The sequence below is a fragment of the Xiphophorus hellerii genome, chromosome 4 (assembly GCF_003331165.1).
Source record: "Xiphophorus hellerii strain 12219 chromosome 4, Xiphophorus_hellerii-4.1, whole genome shotgun sequence".
Lineage (NCBI taxonomy): Eukaryota > Metazoa > Chordata > Actinopteri > Cyprinodontiformes > Poeciliidae > Xiphophorus > Xiphophorus hellerii.
Window position 1 is genome coordinate 26,964,683 of NC_045675.1, and position 9,422 is coordinate 26,974,104.

Genomic DNA, 9,422 nt, shown 5'->3' on the forward strand with positions numbered 1-9,422 from the left:
GTCCCCAGGACATTATGATTGCACTTTTAATTTCAAGCCTCGTGTCGAGAAAAAAAAAACATGGTTAAAGAAAGTCAATTTGAAAACACGGCTTGTGTACAGGTAATTTGTGGCTAGCACTCCCCAAGTGCAAATGTAAAAGCCTTTTGATTTTAACACCAGGCAAACGAACAGAAGCTTTCCATTAACAGAAATTGACAAATCAACATCTTGAGGTAATTATAAACATGTTTCCAAGAGAAAGTGCTGTGGGGTGGCTAGACAGCGTGTGCTGATAATTACAGAGTGGATAATGGACAGAGGATTGTGGCACATTGGAGGAGGTGCTGGACCCAATGGGCCATGATAATTAACCAAAAACTTAATGACACTGTTGAGCAAAATGATCATACCCCCCGCCGGCGAGCGCATGATAAATATTTAAATGTTTTCTTGCATTAACGACAGCGATGCAAAAATGCCAAAGCTGTCAAACTTTCGTCGATGTGGTGTAATTAGAGAAAAGTCGCCTCTTTGAGCAGCGTCTGTCAGAGCGCAGTTGTCTTGCTGCTGACAGGAAAGGGAATTGTGGGTAGTGCAAAAGCGAGAACCCACCCCAAGCAAATCAGTGCTTTATATGTCTTTCTATGAATGTTAATCATGTTTAAATTTAGAGTAAGTTAACTCTAAAAGTACTCGTAAGAACTATCAAGGAAATACTTTCTATTATCTACTTCTACCCAGAAACGTGAACTGTGAACTTTTACTCCCCTTTTCTGGAACAGCAGATGTCATTAACCTCAACCGAACTGAAGCATCTTGACTTTAAATTAAACCCTTTCACATTTCCAGCACAAAGCCATCAACACGAGAGTCTGGAGGCAATGATTCGCTGCAGCGATTGGGAAAAAGAAACCAAAGCAAAGCCAAAAAAAAACAAACAAAAAAACAAACAAAAAAAGCTGATAGCCTTGCTTGAGAGGTGTCGTTCTTCAAGCCTTCAAAGAATTATACTTAAATAAGTAACAAGGCAGAAAAAGTGAGTAAACAGCTTCCTGAATCTGTGTGTCACTTTGAATTCGATGCTGCGTAAATTTAACATTTATCAGCACTGGATCAAAGAAGCAGCAGCTTTCAATTATATTTTAAAGTATGAAATATAATCCATGAAGATAAGACGCAATTTTAGACATATTTTACGTGCGTTCAGGCTATTAAAGTAAACATCTATTTAGTAGCCTTGATAATCAGAATCTTGATTTAAAACAACAATACTCTCCTATTATGTCATATTATTAGAAAAGACTGCACAAGAGAAATGTGATAAAGAGGAAACAACTGAGGAAGGCTCCAGAACTTTCTTTCTTGGGTTTTCTTCCCCAAAACCTTTGGGTTCTTGTCAGTATTTGTGGACAAAAAAAAAAAAAAGGTTGCGCATCCTGTTGAGAAGACAAAGTAAACCAAAGTGGCAATATGCAAACACATTAGTCACGTTATCCTGACCACCTCGCCTCTGTTCAGGCTTGCTCTACAAAGTCAAGAAATCCCAGTTCAATTTCCGTCCTGCCTGTTTTCACCCACACAGGCACCAGAGGGAGTGGTGATCAATACACTGTACTTGACTATCATTATCAAGACTTATATCCCCTTCAGTTCAGGGCCCGTTAAATCAGAGGACCACATTTTTTTCCCCACCCAGTGTCTCACCAAGGCTCTTGAGTCACATTAAGGTCTGATTTACGCATTTTTAATGACGGGGCACCCTTAATTAGCTGATGGGGCAAAAACGCAGCCACTTGTGAAAAGGATGACCATCTAAAGCTCGGGAAGATGCTCGCTTCAGGCCACTTTTAATCTGTCATCAGTATTAGGCCACACTCACATTATGGAAACGGCTTCCTCTGATGGCTGTGGCCATAGCTCATGTGTTGAGAGATGCCAGAGGCGGTAATGAATTCCTGCTGAGATGCTTGCTTTCCGTACATCCGTTCAGGGAAGGAGGGGGATGTGCGAGGCTTTCGGTCTGCAGCGAGTTCCCCAATATCTCTTTCCGAAAGTGTCCGCTGTCAGACAGGCCTCGGTTTCTTCCCTGCTTGCGTTTGGTCACGTCCCATTGGTTCAAAAGCCTGAGAAGCTGTCTGTACCATTAGTAAAAATATAATTTAGTTGGTTTAATGAAGTGACTTAGACTAACAAGTTGTTGCAACAAGAGTACCCTGAAGTGACTTCAGATGTATTACCACTGTAGTAGCAGTTGCTCATTAGCTCCTCGCAGTGTTATTGTAGTTGGGCTCTTATGAAACCTGCATAATATCCACACACGGCTGTAAAATACAGGCGGCTGATAAATTGCATAATAACCAGATTAGCAATTTGTCACTCTAAGCCCCTGGCAAACAGCAAGGGAATTGGGAAGATTTTTGCCCTCCCTGTGAGATGAGAAAGATATAAATAGAAACTTAGGAGCCCAATTTGTCAAGTAACACGAGCAGAAATTTCCCCTTTCCACATCTCCCAAAATACGCTCGGGTCCTCTGAAGCATATTTCACGGACTCATTATAATAATGTCGAGGCTTTTGTGAAAACAGTGACAAATCTGTGGTCCAGATCTGACTTTCTTTTAATTCTGTGATCTTTCATGAGTTAGACCCTTTCCCCCCCCCAAGATTAAACAAACATTGGCCACTGAAATGTGATAATGTGTTCTATTAGGATACATTATGTGTGATCATTCAAAATGGTAATTTGGTTTCAGTGCTCAGAATTGGATTTGAGTCACAAAGTCTTCCCAAAACAGATTACTTGTATTAAAATAAGACATTTGCTTTTGATTTATATCTTTATAAACTCTACACGTGGTAGATTTCATTATTTCATTTGACTATTTATTTATTTATTTATTTATTCATTTATTTATTATGCTATTCATTCTTTGAAGTCCTAATAAAGTGGTGGTGGAATGATTGGGAGCAGAGTTCAAATGAAGTTTGTGTAACCAAAGTAAAACACTAAAAACGTTGTTACATTTCCAGCGTAAGAAATATTTGCAGACATAAAAATATACATTAGGCTCAGCACTGTGTCCGAGTAACAGCAAGAGGATGGAGGTTGTATATTCTCCCTTGAAATATACAGTATATATAGATATACGTCACTGATATATTTCAGTGAGCTTACATAAGGAAATTTCGCGCATACGTACAACGCTGGAGGACAAAAAGACAATTCTTTTACATGCCATCCAAAGCCGCGCTGCCGCCGTAGAATAATTCCGTCAACTCAATGAAACGTTGAAATGTAGGTATTATTAATTTCGCGCTGTGCTCCACGGCAAAGGGAAAAACCGTTGAAGTACAACTCAAAACCACGTCTTTCTCGCTCTCTCTCCGTTGGCCAGGCTACACGCCAGACTCGTTGCCATAGCAACTGACCACGTCTTCCATGTTCTTTCAGCAGTTGAGTTGTTTTTGGTGCCACACCTGCTGTTTTACCTGCCATTGAGAGCATTCTGAAAAGTTTGTCTGCTAGTCTGCAGCTCATGTGACCAAACCAGCCGAGGAGATGAAAAGCTAAAACACTCAACATGGTCTCGTACACGACCTCTAGTTGGGTAACCTCTGTTTCAAGGTCATGGAGACTTTCTCGCTGGTTCACATCTCGTTACAATGCAGCTCTAGAATCTATTGGTTGGTTACATCACAAAGTTTTTTTTAATTTCAGGCCTGAAAGTAAGTAATCATTATATTACTTAGATTTTATCAGTTTTTTTAGAACCATAAATCCACCACTGTATTTAATTGTGTTTTTTTTTTAAGGCTGTGTTAGTTGGTTCTTAGTATTTACTTATCACACGACTGAGCTGCCCCTGGGTTAACAACTCTAAATTACAAGATATAATTAAATTTAAGTTTCACATTTACAGAGTGCTGGTATGACATATAACAGGAAGGTCTACAAGTTTCTTGTTTGGAAAAAAAAAGAACATTAAAGTAGATTGATCTCTCTCTGTTCCCCTTTGTTTCCTTGTAATGAAGAGCACTGCAGGTTGGTTGGCACGCTTTCTCTTCTCCGAGGAAGCCATTCATTCCTTTTTCGCCAGGTTTAATAATAGACCATAACATTTTTGGGGGTTTGTATTTATGAGTGACTGTCCTCTGGTGCGCCCTCAGGACTCCGCATTGTACCTGCTTATACTCTATCATACAGTAGTGCTGATTATAGCTCAATCCTCTCCCCGTTCTCAGTGGACGTGCACCATCTTTGTTTTCTGTGGGGCAACAAATGAAAAATGTGTGTGCTCCAGTGACGTCGCAAACAAGCCGAGCCGTGAATTTAGAACGGGATATTGGCTGGAGGGGAGCTGTTTGGAAAGTAATTACATCAAAGACTGTTGTGGGAATATTTGCAACACAAAAAAATGCTGCTGATGATAAGCAAGGACCCACAAGGCACTAGTTAGGGGCTCCCGCCTTATGGCATTGTGAGCTGTCCTCATGCAAGATTTAGATTTATGAACCTACCTATCCTGAAGAACCGTGCACAGCACCAAAAATATGTGTGATTTGCTTGCGGGGTGAAACAGAACACTATTAACTAGAAAAATAGCCAAAGTGTGACAGAAAGCGTAATATTGCTGTGGGGTTTAATATTCAGAAACTTCCATGTCGCAGATGGAGCTCATTTCATTTTCACATCAATGGGAAATCAGAACTGCATGAGGTGGAATATAAGCTGTGTATTATGCCAGAATATTAGGGTCAACTTTTTTTTTCTCCTGTTCTGCTTTTTGTTGAGGAATATAAAAAAAACACAAAAACCAACCAGATATTCGCTGGTTAATTAGGTAGTCTCTCTGCTCTGGCAGTCAGCTAACTTTCAGCTGCTTTTAAGCTAACTCCCTGTAGTTTTAAAGCACTGTTGGCTTAGATTTGTAAAGATGAACTCGTTATTTTTAATGGTGACCTTTTATAAAAGTGTCATCTTGCTGGCAATCACGTTTTAAATTTAAATTGTTGTTAAAACAGAAGGTTTCAAACTTAAGTTGCCATGCGCTCTCTGGGTACCTCGGTCGTTGTGAGGCGGAGAATCTTCCTCGTTTTAAAAAATGATCCCTTCAGTGTGTATGTGGGTCAGGATCATACAGAGCCAAACACTACACCTAGTGCAGTCATCATTATCTCTCTTTTTTTAGTAGCTACGCCTACTTTGACCCTGTATTTCTTTTGTTTGTTGAGAAAGACAGTTGTTTGTCTTCCTTCTTTGTAGTAGCACATATCGCAGTAGTGATGATCCCACAGTGGACTTCAGAAGTATTGAGAGAAATTGCCCTTGAGTAACGGTGAATTTAGCAATGTCATTTCTCTTCTTAATTGTCTTAGAGGAGTTCTGCTATTAAAGGTAATCCATCATTATCTTTTTTTAATTTTTTTTTTTTTTCATAAGGCATCATGTCTCTACCTTGTGACTCGGTTGTCTTTAAGGATGACAAAGCAGTTTGTGTCAAAGCTGTGGACCGGTCACTCCTAATCTGAAGAGAGAAAATGCCCTTTGAAAACAGCATCTCTCTGCTTTTACTGCTGGTGGAGTCAGTAGTTGTGATAAACCACATCCTCACATTTTTATATTTCCCTGCAATGGGCTTTACCTCTGTTTTCATTTGTTCTGTGTTTAATGTTTGGAGAAAAAAAAACCCCCATCTTGATTAAACTTTGGAGTCACTGCATTCATAATCAGGTTGCTAAACATAAAAACTGTCTAAAGGAATTATAAAAATAGGAAAAAAAACTTTTGCAAGGGCATTGCTTTACTCACCATGTTTTGTATCGAGCTTTTTCTGAAACCTAAGAAACTGATCATTGACCTTAAATGACGATACTTGCTATGTTTGTTGAAAAAAAGTGTGTTTGATACAAAACTACAAGTAAAAAACAAAAAATCATCTGTTCATGTCATCGCTTAGCCCTTCCTCATCCAAGGTAGTCATCCGCCATTGGAGGTTTCCCAATGTGGATTTATTTTCAGACAGAGTTGTTGATTGGTGGGGAAAATATTGTCGATACCATAATGGGACTTTTAGAAAGTTGCTTATATTTAAATGACATTAGCTTACACCATCTGCAATGTGGTTTTTCTTCGCTGTAGCATACAGGCACTTCCCCAACCTTCTTAGAACATTCTCAAACATCAGCACATCGGTGTTTAAGATTCTTTTGCCAGGGTTCTAACTATTGGCTTTGTAGCTCCAGCTGTGTAGCATCCAGCATCAGAGCATATTGTCATCCTTTGGGTTTTGGGTTTGTGCTGGCTTTTTTTCCCTCTTTTTAACTAAAGTTAGTCACAAAGGCTCTTCTCTGGTTTTACTCGGCATGTTACCAGAGTTTGAAACATCCAAAAGAAGCTCAGCCATTTGAGGGAACGAGAGGATCTACGAGTTTGTGTGCTTGCTGTGCGAAGTTGTGAGCTGACCTGGCGAGATGAAAATGACACAATTTGTATTGATTTTGATGCAAATGAGTAACATTAAAGAACAAACGTTTTTAGTATCTGTAAAAAATATTTTTTTCCATCTGTCATTAAGCCAAAGTTAGCTCAAAATTTGTAGCTTGACTGAAGGGTTTTTACTGCTTTAAAAAAAATCTGGATGCCTCAAAATATAAAATAAAGCTAAAATTGTCACAACTGAACTGAATTATTCTAGCTGAAAACAGTTTTTCAGAAATCAAACAACAAAACGGTTATGAAAAAGACCTTCATATACAGAACACAGTTTAGATTATATATGAATTTGAATGAGTTTTTTTTTTTTCTTTCTTCCTCTACAGAGCAATGTGTGATGCAGTGGTGAAACACCATATACAGAAGTGGTTGGTCCTCGATGCAGCCCTCAACATTCGATTCCCAACCTTGGGACCATTAATGGATTTATTAATCCTTTCTCTCTAAACATTTCATTTTCTGTCTGATTTCTGCGAACAAAGGCCTCTAGGGCCGCAAAAACAAAAACAAAAAACTTCAATGAATCAGTCTCAGTCAGCATGGAGAACATTGAGGTGAAGGTTTGTGGCAAAGGTAGGCGATTAGGACGAGAAGGGATGGCAAGGCAATATTATAAGATTCATAAACAAGCATAACCTCCAACCCACGAACACAGTCTAGTTTAAATATGTTGGGCTGCAAATATTTTCAGATCAGACCCAGATCTCACGACCAAAAAGCAAACAGAAGACAAATTCAAGCATTAAACCTTTGAGGTAGGCTGTAAGGGAAATATATTTTTGCAAAAACACACGAATAGGTCAGGTTGTGGCTCTGTCTTGCAAGGAGGATCTGCTTCACATCGCTCTGCTCCGTGCATAATATGCACGCCGCGGTTAGCAACGCGCAATGGGTGCATTAGTGTCACATTGTGTCGTTCTGCAGAGCTGAAGATATAAGTTAAAGAGACAGAAACATTTTAGGAATGGGGTTCTGTTCTGTTGCAGCAGAATAGTTCAGGTGCTTATGTTGCTAGACTAAACTGGGAGGGGGTCTTTATCCAGAATATTCTGAAAGACTCGGAGAACTTTATTTTTTGACAGAAGAGACGAACATTTTAAATTTAGCTTTTAAATTTCAGAAAAAAAGGTCTGAAGTACGTAAGTCAAAGTATAAAGGACACACTAACATATAATATTAAAACAAAACTGCTAATTTCTGACAAAAAAAAAAGAAGCAGCTTTACTGGGAAAATCTGATCGGCTGGTTACTTGGCAAAATTTTCTGCGTTTTGTAGTTCTTGTTCGCTGTTTAATTTCACAATGTTTCCTTCTCTTGCTTGAAAAGCAGCATAATGACCTGAATGAATACGGCACCTTTTTCCTTTTTCTTTTCTTTGTTGCATGCTGAAATGGAAACCGACATTCTTTTGTCGAATACTTTTGTTTCCTCATCTAGTATAATGTGGTTATTGTTTCAGTCTTTACATAACCATGACCTCTCCCTGTACCCGTCCTATGTTTAGCCCCAATTTTGTCGAGGTGTGTGTGTATCTGTTCCTCACTCGGTGTGTCAGGGAACAAGCTGCCTCTGCAGTACGCAGCAACACCTTCCAAGCACATAGAGGCTGTCAGAGATTGCTGACCTACATAGTCACTGTTGAGTCACAAATGCTGTGGTTGGTTTTGACAACCTCGTATAGTTTCTGTCGTCAAGAAATGCTCTCTCGTTCTGGTGGCCGAAGGGAGGGAGCATGGGGGGTCTTTACATGTGATTGGGGCTGCAGTGCATAAAATAACATAACTAATAGAGAGGTAGAGTAAAATGCCATCCGGCCTATTTGCACCTTACGCTATTTGCCCACACACACACACACACACACACCACCTTGTTAGATAAGACAGCCCACAGCTGTGTGGTGTGCCTGATAACAGTCAAAGCATTTACAGTTGCAGGGAAGACAAGTAACTAAATATTCAACATGACATGCTGGAGAGAGACCGTAGATTGCAGCTAGAAATATGTATAAAGGTGTCACCCTTCTGCACCGCAAATGTATATGTTGTTGGGTGACCTGAGAAAAGGTGAGATCATTCCATGTCGCAGAAGTTGCAGAAAGATAAAGGATAACGATACTTACAATGAGCTCATCTAAACAAACAACTCTGAAGGCTTCGAATGGGAGCTTGTATTGACCTGGTTGTACTAATTCATCTGTCTTTTTCTTTTTTTTTTTTGCAGAAGTAATCCAGCCATAACTATTGAAGAATCGGAAGAGTAAGAACATGCAATGGTTTTCATTTATCTGTAATAATTTTATATGTCTGAGATGGTTTAAATAATGAGAATGGTGAACCTAAAAGTAATGTGTCTGCAGGGATGAGTTGTAATAAAAAAAAACAAGACGCGTCAAAGAGCAGATTGCAGGCAGAGGCTCCATGGCCGTCTTGTCCAAGATGGGCGAAAGTTTTCAAACCCAAGAGATTTTCACCTCTGAGGATAGGAAAGCTAAGAGGGATTTTGCAACATAGATGGACCAATCCATGATATTGCAGTAAAAGCTGACTGATCAGCAAACATCAGTGGGTGATGTGATGGGCAGAAGGCCGACAGAAAGCTGGTCAGTGAGAAGCAATCTATCCACTCATAGGAAAAGCAGGCTGGACTGCAGCCGGTTTCCATCCAAGACACTTTCAAGTGTTTTTTCCCCCAGAAGATCCATTCTGACTGGGATACGAAAATCCTTTTTGTCTCCCAAATTCTCCACCTGCCCACATTCAGCATTTGGGAAATACAGGTTAGATTTAAATGAAGTTATTTTTTATCATGTGAATATTCTGGGCTGCTGAATTTAGCTGTACCGATGTTTGCAAAACACTAAGCAAAGAGTGTTTATTTTAGTTTATTTTTTTTTACAGAAGTTGTGGCCCGTCACTTATTTAAGTCAAATTTAATCTTAAGTTCTTCA